This window comes from Mus caroli, chromosome 1 (genome assembly GCF_900094665.2).
Source record: "Mus caroli chromosome 1, CAROLI_EIJ_v1.1, whole genome shotgun sequence".
NCBI lineage: Eukaryota > Metazoa > Chordata > Mammalia > Rodentia > Muridae > Mus > Mus caroli.
The window spans coordinates 25,839,745-25,858,277 of record NC_034570.1 but is presented as its reverse complement, the minus strand read 5'-3'; the positions used below and the strand labels follow the sequence as shown (position 1 = coordinate 25,858,277).

The 18,533-nt window shown below is 40.7% G+C and overlaps 1 pseudogene; it reads left to right on the top strand.

The window, feature by feature from the left end:
• LOC110285909 overlaps positions 1-17,964 on the top strand; it is a 117,678-nt pseudogene extending 99,714 nt beyond the window's left edge.
• Positions 17,965-18,533: the final 569 nt, after the last annotated feature.

Sequence of the window (18,533 nt, the reverse complement as noted above, 5' to 3'; positions counted from 1 at the left end):
ACTCAGTTTATAAAGGAGGGGGGAGGGAACCCAATTTCCCGCCGAGTAACTCAGGGTCCAGTAGCAAGACGAACACGTGTGTGCCTCCAGGCAGCAGAGTCAGGTTCCAGCAGTGGGCGTGGCAGGACGAATGAGCCGATAGCTCCACCCCAGAGCAGGCAGGCTCCAGGCTGGGGGAAGGGAGGCCACAACAGGTAAAAACACTCTCTGGGAATTTACACAGTGTGATTGCACTAATATGTCTTAAACTAATTGTTCTGGTTAGCTTTAACTGCCAGTTTGGCACAGCCTAACATTATCTAAGAAGAAAGCCTTAATTGAAGTATTGCCTACAAGTGACTGCAGACACATCTGTGGGAGACTACCTGAATTGTTAATGGGTGTTGGAGGGCCCAGCCCATTGCTGGTGGCACATCCGTAGGCAGGGGTCCTGAACTTTATCAGAAATCTAGCATAGTATGACTCAGACTGAAAGCCCCACAGCAACAGCAATCTCCATGGTCCCTGGTATACTTTCCTTGTCAAGTTAGCTCTTTAGTTGGAGGCAACTCTATGAGAAATAGAAAGCAAATCTCAGTTCATGTTCCTGCTTGAGTTTGCCTTGACTTCGTTCCATAATGTACTGTGGCCTAGTGTTGTCGGTCAAATAAACCCTTTCTTCTAAAAATCCCTTTTAGTCAGGGTGTTTTGTTATGAAGAGATGAAACGAAAACAGAAATGTCTTTTGGTTTTTTGTTTGTTTGTTTGTTTTGGTTTTGGTTTTTCGAGACAGGGTTTCTTCACTTTGTAGACCAGGCTGGCCTCAAACTCAGAAGTCCTCCTGCCTCTGCCTCCCAAGTGCTGGGATTAAAGGCATGAGCCCAGCTTAATTTCTTGTTAAATTTCTTCTCCATTTAGTTGGTTACTTCAAGGTCAATTTCCACTTTCCACCCTTCCACTGAAGTCAATAATGATCTTAGGATATAAAGGCTCTGAAATAAGATATAAAAAATAAAATAACAAAAACAAAATTATAATATATATTTTTATATATTTCTGGGCCAAATGATGCATAGCCCACATGACTAAACATACTTCTGCTTCTGAAAGATCCTGACAGAATGTAAAAGGTCACAGAAGCCCTGAAATTGGCAAAATAGATTTCATTGTTAGCAGAACTAGCTTCACTGATTTAGAAAAATAGAAGTGCCCAATGCTCTGGCCGCTCCTTGAACCCTGTGTCTGCCAATGTTCTGACCATTCCCTGAACCTAGGTGTGTGCCCACTGCTGCACCTCACTGCCAGGTGTTTGTGATATTGGTTGCTGGGGAAGAGTCAGAAAATCTCCCCAGCAACCACAGTTGGGGCCAATCTGGAGTTAATGCACTTTCATTAGATTCCTTCCTTGTTTTCCTCCCATACCCATTTCTTGAGGAATCAATCATTTTAGAATAGACATTGTTTAGATCTGGAAATCCCCTACTCCCTCCTCCTTTCCCCCCTGAGGGCCTATAAAAACTGGGACCCCTTTCCCCTCGGGGTCGACTCCTCTACCCCTGCGTGGGATACGAGTCGTCCCCAGAGCTCTGGCTTTCCCCAATAAAGTCTGGTGTGGTTTGCATCAAATTTGGTTTCTCGTGAGTTCTTCGGGGTCCGCTATTATCCCCAGACTTGAGTGAGGGTCTCCCTTCGGAGGTCTTTCACTTCAACTCTGCAATCTACGTAAGAAAAATAGGAGTAAAAATTAAACCCTAGTGAAGCATAGAATGTTTTGATGAATGCATGTTACAAATCATATCAAAGGGAAAACATTGTGACTCAATAAAGTTAGTCAAACCCTTAAGCACAATGCTGTGGGAAGAATTGCCTGGGCTTTACATCAGAGTGAGAAAGGAAATGGCTACAATAAAGTAAAGCAATATGAGTGAATCTTCCCCACCGTCAGCATTTTATAGTGGGATGAAAATGCTTAGATCTTCCAGGAACCGGGATTGTGGGAAGGAAATAGCATTCCATTTGGTTCTATGGTGATAGAACCCGAGAGTCTTTCTACATTCCAGTTTCTTATTGTGATGCTTAACAGAAAAACCCTCCCAGATTTAGGTTACAATTACACCCATTGTTTTCTCTGGTGTTTCTGCGAGTCAGGAATTTTTGGGGGAGGTGGGGTTGGGGGGCTCTGCTATACTCATAGGTCAGTACCTTGGGCAGTCATCATCAGAGAAGCTTCCTCTGATAGCAGACAGGAACAAATACAGAGACCCACAGCCAGACATTATACAGAAAAAGAGTCTAGATGATATGTCAACATCAAATTCCTCCCCTCAGAGCTCAGGAACCGTTCGGAAGAGGAGGTGGAAAGAGTGCAAGAGGGAGAGGGTTGGAGGAAACCAGGAGAACAAGGCCTCTGAATCTCCACGAAGCAAGGCACCTATGAACTCACAAAGACTGAAGCAGCAAGCACAGGGCCTACACAGGTCTATACTGGGTTCTCTGCATTTATATAAAAACTTTTAGCTTATGGGAGTCATGACTGTGAGAATGAGTAGGTTTCTGATTCTTGTGCCTGCTCTTGAAACTCTTTCCTTTCTTTTGGGTTGACTTATCCAACCTCAATATGATGCTCTTGCTTTAACTTATCTTATTTATATTTGGTTGTTATGTCTTAGAAACCTATTATTTTTAAGTGAGAAAGGAAAGGGAGTGGATCCAGAGGTGGGGAGTAACTGAAAGAAGTTGAGGAAAGAAACTATAATCAGGGTATATGATATATTGTATGAGAAAAGAATAATGTAGACTTTGGACATTTTTTATTGCCCTTGATATTAATTAAACTGTGTTTTCATTTTCATTTTTGTAAACAGTGGTGGATAACTAAGCCCTCAGCCGAATGAAGGACACATGCTTGTCTTTAGTGCCACACCCAAGAAGCATTAGTAACTCTGCTTCAGTAAAGTATCAGAAATTCCCACCAGTCATCTCAGTTGTGGTCTAGAAATGACTGTATTTCTTGAAAGTAAATTTTATTTTTGGAAAGATCCCTACAAAACATAGTAGTAGTTCTACGGTTTGTGTGTAATATTCTAGTACTCTTCAGACTATGGCATGTATAATAAGCAAAAAAACCACAATATAGCCATAGCATTTTACAGTTAGCAAATGAATAGCAGAATATGGCTAAATAAACTAAGTTTTCATTGAGATTTTTATTTTTCAGCAGTCTCTGGACATTCTTGTACTTTCAAGAACATAAGCCTTCAGATGACAGGCTTCCTCCACTCATGTGCCTCGTGTTCTTTACATTTTCTATAATACAGCATGTACACACCTGTTTCTAAATCCTGCTGTCTACCACTTTCAGAGTTGTGCTTGCTTGCTTGTTTGTTTCTTTGTTTTTAAAAACAAGGTCTTAGGTAGCACAGGTTAACCTCAAACTTTATAGATAGCTAAAAACGATTTTGAACTCCTTAGTGCTAAGATTGCAGGCATATAGGCATGTTCTACCATACATGGTTTGGGGTTTGTTTGTCTTTTAGATAGAAACGACCTGTGATAGCTGCTCTCAGTTGTCATCTTGACTATATCTGGAATGAGCTACAATCCAGAATTTATAAAGATCTTGCAAGAAAGGAAGTAAGGAAATGCTTAGGTATGGGCATGGTGGTATATGCCTTTAATCCCAGGAGACAGAGGCAAGCAGGTCTGAGCTCAAGGCTAACCTGGTACAGAGCAAGGTAAAGAAAACCTTGGATTCAGTTGTGGTGGTACACGCCTTTAATCCCCGCACTCAGAAGGCAGAGAGGTATGCAGATTTCTGAGTTCAAGGTCAGTCTACAGAGCAAGTTCCAGGACAGCCAGTCTTAAGCAGCAGGGGTTCGGGGGGTGAGGGATCCGAGTGTAAAAAAAAAAAAAACAAAAAACAAAAAACAAAAAAAACAAAAAATTGAAACTCAGTAAAGATTTAGAAATCTCAGCTCCTCCAGCACCATGTCCGCCTGCACCCTGCCATGCTTTCTTGTCATGGTGATAATGGATGAAATCTCTGAAACCATAAATGAGCCCCACTTAAATGTTTGCCTTTATAAGAGTTGCCTTGGTCATGGTGTCTCTCTAGCAAACAAACAAACAAACAAACAAACAAACAAAAAAACAAACTTAAGACACCTCCCCTGCCTTTTCAAGGGCTGAGTCTTGGTATTAGCCCATGCTGGTGAGAGGCCAAATCTTTTAAGTTCAGACTCCATTTTAGAGAACCTGACCTAAGTTTGAACTCAGGTAAACTAACAAGCTGGTACCTAGCATTAGTTTTCAAGTTGCCACCCAACAAAACCTAAGTCTATCTTCCAGATCGTAGACTAATCTCCAACAAGACCAGTGTCTCCAGGTTATCACCCCAACAGATCTTCACCCCCAGATTACAAGCCTACCCCCTGCCTAATGATCACAAATGCAGAAGGAAGCAGAAATTAAGTTTATGATGTGACTTCCAGCACCGGACAATTATGTTAAAGGCCACAGCAGCTTTCCAATTAGATGCTTCACACTTGCCCCCTGCTTGCTGCTTACTATAAAGCCTTACCCTGATATATATCTGGGGCTCCCCCGGCCACCAAAGTCACCCTGAATGACGGTGGTACATTGGAGGGGCCCAAGCTAGCTCAAATAAAGACCTTGCTGTGAGTTGCATCAAATTGTCTCCTGTCTGTTTTGGGGAGGGGTCACTAACACTCCCCTGGCACTATATTTTGGTGCATTGGCTGGGAAGATCCCCATAACACACAGGACTACAGATCTGGAAGGTCTTGAAACCAGCAAAGCTAATCTAGGTATTTGTGGTTTTGTTTGAAACACTGTGTTAAACTTCCTGTTTTGTGCCCATCTGAGCACTGAATTTGTCTGAGCTTTCTGTGAGATCTGCATAGCACAACAAAACCAAGCTTATGTAAAGGTAGATGTGGTAACTTTTCCAGCCATGTTGAGATGATTTATTTTTGTGGAACCTAGTGGCTTGTTGCCATGGTAATTCTTCTAGATTTGAGCAGTGCTGAGAAATCGGTCTGTCCAAAGCTTTCTATGTGGCCTGATTTGGTGGGTACTTGCTCAGTTGCACGAAAGCTTGTGATTTGTATGGCTAATTTGTCTGAATGTTAGAAACTTTCTGTGAGATCTACAGAATAGAACAAAAACTTTTAAAGATAAATGACTTATTTTGCCATGGTAATTTTTCCAGGTCTGGGTAAACATCTGTGCAGTACTGCTGGTTGTCTTGTGTGTGACCACCACCACCTTCTGGTTGGTGCTTGTTACTGTGTACAGTATCTTTTCCTTTTTGGTCTGAGTGGTGCCACAACCATCTTGTGTTTGAGTGCCACCTTCTGGTTGGTTCCTGTTACTGCAGGCTGTATCTTTATCTGGTTTTGCTTTTGTTGCTGACTGTCTCTGTTTACACCCATCTTCTGTTAGCACCACCTTCTGGTTCATTCTTGTTACTGTGGGCTATATCTTTTTACTGGTTTGGGTTGGGTTTTGCTTCTGGTTGTGCCTTTCTCTGTTCACTGAAGGGTCCCACATCTTTCTGGGAACAAGGCCTTGAGTTTCTTCAATGGCCAATTTGTGGTTAAGACAGACAAGTCTGGGAGCCTTGGCTAAGTCAGGGCCAGGAGATGCTCTGAGCCTCTCTTTGGGTGGACATGGCTCAGGGAGCAAAAGTGTTCACCCACCTGGAAACAAGGCCTTGATTTTGTACCCATGGCAAGTTGCAGTTAGGGATAGATGTATCTGGGAATTGTGACTACTGCAAGGATAGAAAACTTCCTGAGTCTTGGTCTGGAGTAGGCATGGGCTCAGGGGAATCTGAGAAACATCCACCAATCTGGTTCTCTTCTTGGGGGTGGGGGCACCATATTCTGGTTGTCTCTCCTTTCTGCCTGATAGAGAGTAAAGGTTGGATTTGAGTTTTGGGTATCATAGAGAGGTCTTTTTCATGAATGCCACTTTCTGGTTGTTTCTTGTTTCTGCCTGATAGATTGGGAAGGTTATATCTGTGTTTTTGTGTGTTGTGTTTGTGTTTCTCATTATAAGATGACTTTGATGAAGTGACTTTGACTTTGATGGGCATATTAATATGAGACAGACTACCTCTACCACATCTCCAGGTTCCCTTTACCACAGAAGGGGCCAGGAAGCTGGTTCCTTTCCCCACAGTAACGAAGCCTATCAGTAACCAAGCAGCTATTGATGCTTGCTTTCCAGACTGGGATTTTTAACATCATTTAAAGTAAGAGGAGGCTCTTGGTCTACAGTCAGGTTCTGCTGGAAGGTCTCAAGGCAGCCACAAAATGGCCCCGAAATTTGGCCAGAGTATATGACATTAGGCAGAGAGAAAATAAAAGCCCTACAGCTTTTTTAAAAGAGAGGTATTTCAACAATACACCCCCATGTACCCTGAATCACTAGAAGCAAAGGCAGCAGTATCTCTAGCTTTTATTAATCAGGCAGCACTAGATATTAATAAGAAGCCCCAGAGGATTGGAAGGTTAGGAGAAAGGAGTCTGGGGGACTTAGTGATAGTGGCAGAGAGAGTATTGTGCTTCTAGACCCCAGAGTTCAGGATGGGTAGAGAAGATAAACAGAATCCTAAAGACAGACCTTAACTAAATTACCTTAGAAACTGATGGTGGCTCTTCTCCCCTTCATTCTTTATAAAGTACAGACCTCCCCATAGCAGATGGAACTCATCCCTTTTGAAGTTATGTTTGGTTCACCTAATGACAGAAGTTCTTACAGAAGCAGATGATTGCTGATTATGAAACCGTTTCCTAAACACTTCTTCAGCTCAAAGCTCAAAAAACCTGCCACTGACAGTGACTTCCAGACCAAGCAAAGTATGCTCTGACACCAAGCATTTACACTGTCTGCTGAAAGATTTCTCATAAACCCTCTCAATTCTTTGTAGATTTCATACCTTTTGAGTATTATAATATGTAACAACTACTTGCTAATGAGAAAACAATAGTTTCTACTATAACCATATCCAAGAAGAAATTTAATTTGTGACTTAGGCCATAAACCACACATTTTGACAGACTAAATGGAGCTTTTAGAATTTATTAGATTCTATTAGAAGCCTCTTCTGCTTTATACCAAAAATGATAACAATTTCTTCCAGCAGTTACTGGATTGACTGTTCTGTGCTAGACTAAATCCAGTGATTTCTATACAATAGGCAAGTACTCTGCCAGTGAGCTACATCTCATGCCATGGGTATTTTTTTTATCAGTGGAAAATAGATATTTCCTAAAAGAGGCATTGTTTATTTCCAGTTTTTTAATTGGAGTGACACTCAGGGTCTCTTAAACAGTGGACTACAATATTGTATATTAAACTGATTTATACTCAGAATTACAGGAAACAACACTCTAAAATCCCAATGACTGTGTTTTCTGGAACCATCTAGATTTGTATTCTCTTGACAGTGCTAACCTCAAAGAGGATCTTTATTTCCCTGCTTTAGACAGACCATTTTCATCCCTTGCCACCTAATGGAGGCATATATCCTGAAATACATGGAGGCCTTCACATTATTTTTTATCAATATTTCAGAATATTGGGGCTGAAGAGTTGACTCAGTGTTTAAGAGCACTGACTGCTCTTCCAGAGGTCCTGAGTTCAATTCCCAGCAATCACATGGTGCTCACGAAATTCTGTAATGGGATCTGATGCCCTCTTCTGGCAGGCAAGTATACATACAGATAGAGCACACATATACATAAAATAAATCTTTAAAAAATATATGTATTTCAGAATATCAACCAACTTCCTAACTTTGGGGAATTACCACTTAATGGGTCTTGGTAGAGACCAGAGCACAGAACACAGGTGGAATGAAATGTAAGATATTTTCCACTCCAACCTCCTCAAGGGGTCTTGAGCTACTCATGTTGGATAGAGTTTGAAGCTGGTAGCACAATAGGAAGAACCGAACACCCTTATTGACTGCAGGGTTAGCTGCCTCAAGGAACTGCCATCCTTGTCTTCCTCTGTCCTCAGATTAAGGCTCTAAAAAATGTTAGAATCCAGACCAACCAAAATGCAAGACCATTTCCCTCCCCCCCCCCTTCCCCTGGCAATCAGTGATAGCCTGATTACAAGGCTCCCTGGGAGCTACTCAACAGTCACTAGACATGAAACCTCCCTCATTCCTCTGAAACCTACAAAAGGAGATTCCCTACTTGGTCATTTAACCTGAACACTCCTCATTTGGCCTGTCTGTTCACTGCATTAATAACTTCTAATAAATATTGTATGACTGGGATATGTTAAAGTGGTAGCATGCATGAAGCCCTGGTTTCAATCCCCAGCTAATATTCCAAATGAACTGTACAATATCTGTATGATCAAGACCACACCAGCTCCCTTCCTAGACCCTGACGGTAATACACATAGCCTATCTCTAGAACCCATCTTCTCAGAAGACATGACATGTACTTGGAGTTGAGTTTCATGTAACTATACCTCCTTATGCACAGGTCATTGTGGTGCATGGGGGATTTTTTTTTTCTCTAAATTGTACTGTGCTTAAATATGCTTACAATAAACTGCTCAGACTTAGACTCTAAAACTTTGAACCAGCCCTGCTAAATCCTGCTGAGCCGGATTTCCTCCTACCTCTCCTGGATTGTTTCTCTACCTGTCAAAGCATGTGCAGAAGCCTCCACATGCCACCATGTCTGTTCTTATGTCTCCCCACCATGAAAGACTCTTATCCATAAACATGTGCTCTTGAACTACAAGCAAAATTAAATTCTGTCTTTGAGTTATAGGATTTTTGTTTTGTTTTGTTTTGTGTTTGTTTGTTTGTTTAAGACAGGGTTTCTCTGTGATGCTCTGGCTGACCTGGAACTCTCTCTGTAGACCAGGCTGGCCTTAAACTCAGAGACCTGCCTGCCTCTGCCTTCTGAATGCTGGGATTAAGATTAAAGATGTGTGCCACCCCAGCACAGCTTATAGTTTTCTTTCTTTTTTTTTTTTGGGGGGGGGGTTCGGTTTTTTGAGACAGGGTTTCTCTGTGTAGTCCTGGCTGTCCTGGAACTCACTCTGTAGACCAGGCTGGCCTCGAACTCAGAAATCCACCTGCCTCTGCCTCCCAAGTGCTGGAATTAAAGGGGTGCGCCACCACCACACAGCTTATAGTTTTCTTATCACAGCAATAAAACAAGGCCTGACAGCTCACAGCTCAAGACTGTAATCCTAACACCTAGGAGTTACAGACAGGAGGGTTAGTGTTTAGGTCATCCTTGGCCGTGTAGCAAGTTTGATACTACCCTGGGCTATATGAGACAATGTCACAAAACAAAGAGACTTTTCCCTGGCTGGGCTGCCTTGTCTGGTCTCAGTACAAGAGGGGACACCTGGTCCTGCAGTTACTTGATGTCCCAAGGTTGGGTGATGGTGGTGATGGGCACCCCCTTCTTGGAGGAGAGGGGGAGGGGAAAATAGGAGGAGGAGCTGTAGGGGGGGATGGAGAGGGGAGGAGGGTTGAATTGGGATGTGGAGTAAATAAATAAGTTAATGAAAAAATAAAAATAAAGAATTAGATTAAATTGCATTTCTTAAAATTTAGAATATAGCTTAACATTTTAACAAAGAAATCTAGTACAATTTTGCCTAATATATATCTTCCATGTGTAATTTGGCACAATTTTAACTTGAGTTTACCAATTAGTGCTTCATTTGTGTGTTGTTCATTTACAAATAAAATGACTGAATTCTGTTACCATTGTGTAGTGAAAAGTTGCCTAATTGTGATCAGTGTTTATATAGACGTACAAAGACATTTTATATTAACACTTTTGATATGAATTCTGTTACCATTGTGTAGTGAAAAGTTGCCTAATTGTGATCAGTGTTTATATAGACATACAAAGACATTTTATATTAACACTTTTGATATTGACAAATTGATACTGCTCTTATTTCTCTGGATATTATTTTATTTATTTTTTAAAGATTTATTTATTTATTATATGTATGTACACTGTAGCTGTCTTCAGACATTCCAGGAGAGGGTATCAGATCTTGTTACAGATGGTTGTGAGCCACCATGTGGTTGCTGGGATTTGAATTCAGGACCTTTAGAAGAACAGTCAGTGCTTTTAACTGCTGAGCCACCTCTCCAGTCCTCTTGCTGTATTTTAATGGCAACAATTTATAGTCAATTCATATATCAATGTGTGTACATCTTGCCATTTTGTGATCTTAGTAACTGTTTTGATCATATTGCTCTTATTATATGAATGCAGATATTGAAGCATTCCTTTTGTAAAATTCAAAATGTTGTCTTCAAATCTGATTATTTTAAACTAATAAATTTTACTAAATGCTCTCTGCGGGTCTATAAAATAATCAGATGTTTTCTTCCAAATGCTTTGCTCATGTGATGAATGACACAGAATTCTTTTCTTACAGGAAAACAGTTTTTACTATTTAAATAATTTTTTACTGCTCATGCCTACTATTCCCAGACCCAGGACTTTGAGTTAGCCCACCCCAACATCAACCCCATCTCTTATCTTCTGAAGCATGTAAAAGGGCCACAGGTCCAAAGCTGCAGGATTTCCACAACACAGGTCAGTAACAGGATATACAGAAAAGTCCCAGTGAAGATCCAGTATAGATAGTGTCCTGGAAGCCAAAGACCTTGAAACAGACCAATAACTCATTGCAATGAGCATCGGCAGGTAAAGAAATGTGGACAAAGGGTGTACTGGGTGACATACTGTGACACACTACAGCTTCCACAATAAGATTTTCCTTTCTATCTTATTTTATTTGGGGAAGAGATTGCAAGGGTGGAGGGTGGATACTAAGGGATGGGGGGATGAGTGGGATTGGGGAGCATGATGTGAAACTCACGAAGAATCAATAAAGTGATAAAAAAGAAAAAAGTTTCCAGCCTCCAGCATACTATATTTTCATATATGAATATTCAAAGCTAAGAATTCTCAATTATTTTGAACTCATAATTGTTATCCGTCTAAAGTATATGAAGCACAAAATGACTATATTGGAATGTGTTTTATCTTATCACTTTGCAGTTCATTGTCTTCTTAAAATGTCCAATTTTCTCTATGCTATCATTAAATTGAAATTCTAGACTGATAAATATTGGAAGAATTAGGTAAGAGAATTGGATCCCTTATTGACTTCTTTTTTTTTCTCTAACATTTATCACTCATCCTACATTAACTTATAAGGGTTTTTCTTTGTCTTCCAAGTCCCTGCATAAAATTCAGTTGGTACCACAGTGACTGAAAACATTGATGGCTGAATCACAGTCTGTTTTTAATAAAGGAATTCTTTCAATCATATCTCTTGCTTTGGAGAAAGTATCGTTACATTCTCTATGAAAGGGAGAAGGCAGATATGAGTTGGGAGAATGAAAAGGTAGAAAAAAGAACTTACCTGACACAAAGTAAAACTGATAGAAAAGTGAAAGTGCGTCAGATTCTAATCCTGTAGGAATTCAGCGTCTAAAGAGAGACACCATTCAGGTGTCCATCAAGTGATACGTGTGCATTTCTACTGAATGGTGACAATGGGTGTGAAGTGCACCCCGCAGACAAAGTACAGGGGAACACGTTCAATTTCTGATATTCTTATTTTGGAATCTGTGCTCTAGGTGAGCAAAGGCAGGGCATTAGGATACATTCTTGCTTTCTGACATAAAACGCCAACATTTTTATGTTCAGTTCAACATTTAAAAATATTTGTTGAAGTATGTAAATCATGTGTGTGTGTGTGTGTGTGTGTGTGTGTGTGTGTGTGTGTGCTGCCTAAGGAGACCAGAGCAATCACAAGCACTTGAAAGTCACCTGCCTTGAATTCTGGGAATTGAACTCAGGTCCTCTAGGAAAGCAGCACATTGTTAACCACTGCACCATCTCTTCAGCTCAAGCATTTCTCAGTTAAATGTACATACACTAAAGTATCTTCAAGTCCTCTGTTTTGGTTGTTTTTTGTCAACTGGACACAAACCTAGACATGTTGGGAAAAGAAGCCTCAATTAAGAAAACTCCCCTATCAGACTGTAGGCAAGCCTGGGAGCATTTTCCTAATTACTGACTGGTGAAGGAGAGCCCAGTTCACCATGATTGGGGGCCAGTCGGGAAAGGGTAGGCATTGGTAGAGGAGACAGTTTCCTGAACAGAGCACCAATGGCTCAGGCTCTAAGATCAACAATTGATAAATGGGACCTCATGAAACTGAAAAGCTTCTGTAATGCAAAAGACACTGTCAATAGGACAAAATGGCAGCCTACAGATTGGGGAAAAAAATCTTCACTAACCCTACATCTGACAGAGGACTAATATTTAAAAATATAGAGAGAACTCAAGAAGTTAGACTAAAAAAAAATCAAATAACCCAATGAAAATATGAGGTATAGAGCTAAACAGAGAATTCTCAACAGAGGAATCTTGAATAGCCAAAAACCACTGAAGAAATGCTCAATATCCTTAGTCATCAAGGAAATGCAAATCAAAATGACCCTGAGATTCCAACTTACTCCAATCAGAATGGCTTAGATAAAAAACTCAGGTGACAGCAGATGCTGGTGAGGATGTGGAGAAAGAGGGACACTCCTTCATTGCTGGTGTGATTGCAAACTTGTACAGACACTCGGAAATCGATCTGGCAATTTCTCAGAAAAATGGAAATAGCTCTACCTGAAGACCAGCTGTACTGCTCCTGGGTATATACAAAAAAAAAAAAAAAAAAAAAAAAAAAAAAAAAAAAAAAAAAAAAAAAAAAAAAGATGCTCCACCATACCACAAGGACATGTGATCCACTATGTCTATAGCAGCTTTATTTGTAATAGCCAGAAACTGAAAGCAACCCAGATATCTATCAACCAAAGAATGTATATAGAAAATGTGGTACATTTATACAAAGAAATACTATTCATCAATTAAAAGCAAGGAAATCATGAATTTTGCAAGCAAATGGATGAAACTAAAAAATATCATCTTGTGTGAGATAGCCCAAACCCAAAAGGACATGCATGGTATTTATTCAGTGATAAGTGAATATTATCCATAAATACAGGATACCCAGGTTATACTACACAGACCCAAAGAACTAAAACAAGACCCAACAGAGGATACTTGAATCTCACTTAGAGGGGGAATAAAATAGTTATAGGAGGTAGGTGGAGGAAGGGTGAGAGAGGAGATGGGGAGAAAAATGGGGGATCAAGATCATGTATGGGGAGAGACTGGAGAGAGGACCAGAGGGCCAGGAGAATGAATGGAAATCTATAGCTACCCAGGGGCTGAGGGATGAGGAGAATCTCTAGGAACTCCCAACAAAGATGGATGGGGAAGGCTCCCAGGAATCAATGCAGGTGACCTTAAGTGAGATGCCTAACAGTGGGGATATGGACCGTAAAGAGGCACCTTCTCTAGCCAGGCAACACCCCTGGTAGAGGGTTAAGGACACCAACTCCCCACAAAACTTTTGACCCAAAACTTATCCTGTCAAAAAGAAATACAGGGACAAAGATGGAACAGAAACTGAAGGAATAGCCAACCAATAACTGGCCCAACTTGAGACTCATCCCATGGGAAAGCACCAATCCCTGACACTTTTCATAATATTCTGTTATGTTTTCACATAGGGGATAGGAACCCCACAGGAAGACCAACAGAGTCAGCTAACCTGGACCCTTGGAGTTCCCAGAGACTGAGTCACCAACCAAAGAGCATACATGGGCTGGACCAAGGATCCCAATAGACACACAGCTCAGTCTCTATGTGGGTCCCCCAACAACTGGAGTATGGGCTATTCCTAAAGCTGTAGCCTGACCCTGGAATCTACCCCAACAGGGCTGCCTTGTCTGGCCTCAGTGGGAGAGAATGTGCCTAACCCTGCAGAAACTTGATGTGCCAGTATGGGAGGATACCCAGGGGGCCCCCACCCTCTCAGAGGAAAAGGGGAGGCCAGGTGGGAGGAGGGGCTCTATGAGGGAGAGACAGGGAAGGAGAAGGCAATGTTTGGGATGAAAAATAAATAAAATTTTTAGGGAAAAAGAGAATAAGTTACTTATGACAGTGCAATAAATCTACAGGCCAGTAAGACAGCCATGTGTTATCATTATCTGGTACTAAGTTATACACATACATGACTGGCAATGTGATGCTATTTACTCCAGCATCACCATACCAGCAGTAAACCACTGCATCATAAGACTGTGGCTGCTACAATGTCACTAGGAAACAGAAATGTTTGAGCCACATCATAGTCCTGTAAGATTACCACTGTAGTCAGGGATCATTGTTGACTGAAAACTCATTATAATTCACATGGCTTAATACAATGTATACACAGTTATGTCTAAAATTTTTAAAAAAAAATGAAGAGTGCAATATCTCATGATAGCTATCCTGTCCTCCCTAAGGTATGACTGTAACTGAGTGGTCAAAGCAATGTTGTCTGTGATTTGAGGTCTTGGGAAATGATCAACAAGGAAACATGGTCATAATCATTGTACCAGGTATTTTGACTTCCACATTCAAGGACTGAATTTCATCTATCTGGCATAGCAGTTAGTTAGTGCATCACTGTTTTATGGATGATACAGACCCCAGTACAGTACAGCAGGAGTGTGAAGGCCAAGATGACTACCCATGAGAAGAGTTTGTTTTGGAAATGTGAACAGGAGATTGGCCATTTTATTATAAACAGTAAGTGGAGCTGCTCTTTCTCTGAGGGAGACTTCACAGAAAGGTTTTGTTAGAAGGCGCTGAGACAGAGGTTGTTCCTTGAGGTCATAAGACTTATTTAATGTCTATAATATCTGCAGGCACATTTCTCAATTATTCTTTAATTTTGTCACGAAACACTAACATTTTGAGACATACTAAGTTTGAGAGGCTGCCCTCTTACACTTTATTTTTCACAAAGTCCCCAAAGTCATCCTCAATCTACATTTCCCTTCTTATCCTTTAGAGCAAGGAGGTGTCCCAAGATGGACTGGCCAGGCTCTTGAGCACAAGAATGCTGGGGCACTCAAGAATGGAGTGGGGTCTGAAGAGGGATAAGGCATTTTGGAGCACCTAAAAACAGGAAGCACACTGTTGGGAAAGGGGAAGGCGAGGGGAGTGTCTTGCACTCTGGGGAAGCAGTGTAGGTGTAAGAAGCTGTGGGGGAGATGTAGGGGGAAAGGCATTGTCCTGTTTGCCTTTGGGTGTTGTGATAAACATCAGGACCAAAAGCAATTTTGGGAGGAGAGTGTGACTTCTTCTTACAAGGTACAGTCAGTTATCTGAGGAAGCCAGGACAGCAGCACCTGGCTGGCACCAGGAAGTGAAGCAGAGACCACAGAAGAATGTTGATTTCTGGCTTGCTCAGCTGCTTTTCTTATATATCCCAGACTACCTTCTCAGCAAGAGAACTGCCCACTGTAGGCTATGCGCTCCTACATCAGTTAACAATTTTAAAAGTGGCTTCTTCAATGTTTTATCCAGGGAAGCGCACAGCAATTGGTTATCTGATACCAACTAATCAGCCCCCAAAACATATAAACAAGTAACATTATACAGACTGAGCAGGTTACATATAAATAACATATAGTAAACATACAATAAATAAACAATAATAACTGAGTAGTTCACATATAAATAACATGTAATAAACATACAATAAATAAATAACATAATAACTGAGCAGGATACATATATATAACAATGAAAAATGAAGGCGTGTCTTTGAAAGGCAGCAAGGAGGGGTGTGTTGGAAGGTTTGGAGAAAGGGAGGGGGAGAAATGATGTCATTTTATTATAATCTCAAAAATAAAAGAAATAATAGAAAAAAATTGTACCACAGATGTGGCCATTGGCCAATCAGATGGAGGCAATTCTTCAATGAAGGGTCCCTCTTCCTGGATGAATTGTCAAATGAAGCTAACTATGACAGACCACTTTTGACTTATTTGTTGTATGCGGCAGGTATATGCCTTATCCCTGTGATGTTCGAGATTTCTAAGTTCTTTGGTACCTGTCATTCTCGCTGAATCTTGGTTCTAACCTTCCTAATGCTGTGACCCTTTCATACAGTTCTTCATGCTGTGGTGACCCCCAACCATAAAGCTGTTTTCATTGCTACTTCGTAACTGTAATTTTGGTAATATTATGAATTGTAATATAAATATCTGATATGCAGGATGGTGTTAGGTTACCCCCATGGAATGGTCGTTTGACCCCAAAAGGGTTGTACCCACAGGTTGAGAACTGCTGACCAAGGGAATTTGCTTTTTAGACTCAGACAGGCTGTTGACCTCTTCCACTGGCAGGGAGGATCCCAGAGTCAACTGTGAGGATTGGCTACTGGAGATAAAGACAGCCAGAAAACAGTTGCACCTGTGGGGTTTAGCATTTCTTTCCTGAACTCTGGAATGTCTAGGAAGCCTCAAACACCCTATTCTTGGTAAGATGTCTGATAGTATCTGAAAGATTTCAGGAATGTGGTCCAGGTAGCCCCTAGCTCAAACCTAAGAATTTGGGAATTCCTCAGACTTGTTCACTGCAGACAATCCTGAGGAATGTTCTGGACAAGGAACAGCTAAAGCTGCATTCTTTGCATACCTAGAAAGAACGAACACCTGCCTGGTATCTCTCTTAGCACCCACCTGCCTCCAAAGTGAGTGGGGGGGGAGCCAATGTATACTGAAAATGGTTTAGACACTTTTTTTTTTAATTTTTTATTTTTTCGAGACAGGGTTTCTCTGTATAGCCCTGGCTGTCCTGGAACTCACTTTGTAGACCAGGCTGGCCTCAAACTCAGAAATCTGCCTGCCTCTGCCTCCCAAGTGCTGGGATTAAAGGCGTGCGCCACCACTGCCCAGCGTTTAGACACTTTTGTGAAAGATAAAGTATATATGGGAATTGTTCAAATGTATTGACTTAACCTGCAGGGTTTATTGACAAATCTTAAATAATTGAGCTATGCCCTAAGACCATATTAGTATATTTAATAAATCAGTTCTTAGATATAAATAAATAACATATGGAAAATAATTGATTAAATTTAAGATATATATCCTTATCATTGCTGGATTTTTTTTTTTAGTTTTTTGAGGTTATAATATAATTATAACATTCCTTCCTTCTGTTTCTGCCTTTCAGCCTCCCCCCTTGCATATTCCTCCCATTCTCTTCCAAGTTCATGGCCTCCTTTTTCTTTAATGGTGTATATTTATAATATATCCTAAATATTATCTTCTTGCTCAGTATAATGTTACTTGTATGCATAGTTTTCAGGCTGAGTATTTGGCTTTGGACAACCAATTGGTGTGATTGTCCCTGGAGAAGACCCTATGGTGTATTCAGCAATGGGGACTTAACTTCTACCTGTGGAGGGTGGCAATCAAGGGCGCCTGGGGTATGGTAATCAAGGAAAACAGCAATGGGCTTTATTTGGAGGGCGTCTCCTGGCCAACAACCTAAAAGAAGGTAGCTCCTGTCTGGTATTGGGATTTCTGTGAGGTGTTCTTTTTGACTCTTGTAGGAAGCACCATCAGCTCAGATTTTAAATTTAAGTCTATTTTAATTAAATTAATTATTAATTAAGCTTAATTTAGTTTTAGCTTATGTATAATACACATGTTCCGTGTTGAAGGTTTTTTAAGGTAAATAATTGACTGTATGATTTCCTGTGGCTTTTTAGACACCCTCATTGTTGATTTAGCCTCTTCCCTCTTTCTTTCATATTTACCTTCCTCCTCACCCAACAAGCCCCCCCTTTCCCATTTCCCTAATAAGATCTCTTGCACCCTGCTCTTTCCCCTGTATTACTCCCCAGTGTCCTATCCTGGCAATGGTCTCTTTTTTCCTTCCAGGTTACACGCTCACATCTGAAGATTTGCAGTTGGGGCCTCTGATGAGAGGGAACACGTGCTGTTCTGGGTCTGGATTACCACACTTAACATGAAATTTCTTTGCTCCACCCATATACCTGAAAAGTTCATGATTTTATTTTTCTTTACAGTTCTATAGTATCCCAGAGTGTATATTACCACAGTGTCACCAAGAACTCATAATGAAAATTCATTAAGAATTCATTGCAAATGTACCACAATTACATTATCAATTGTAAGACTTTTAGGCTGTCTCCATTTCATAGCTGTTATAAGCAGTAATGAACACAAGGTCAAGCAAGTATCTATGAAATTAGGTTCTGAGTCCTTTGGACATAAACTACTACAGAGCAGTTATAGCTGTGTCATTTGATAGATTTATTTTTGGCTTTTTGATATGACACCATACTGATATGTACAGTAGTTGTACCAGCTGCAATCCCATTAACAATGAATGACAGTTCCCTTTTCTTTGAATACACCCAGCACTTCTGGTCAGTTGTTCTGTTTTATTTTATTTATTTATTTATTTATTTATTTGGTTTGTTTTTTCGAGACAGGGTTTCTCTGTGTAGCTCTGGCTGTCCTGGAACTCACTTTGTAGACCAGGCTGGCCTCGAACTCAGAAATCTGCCTGCCTCTG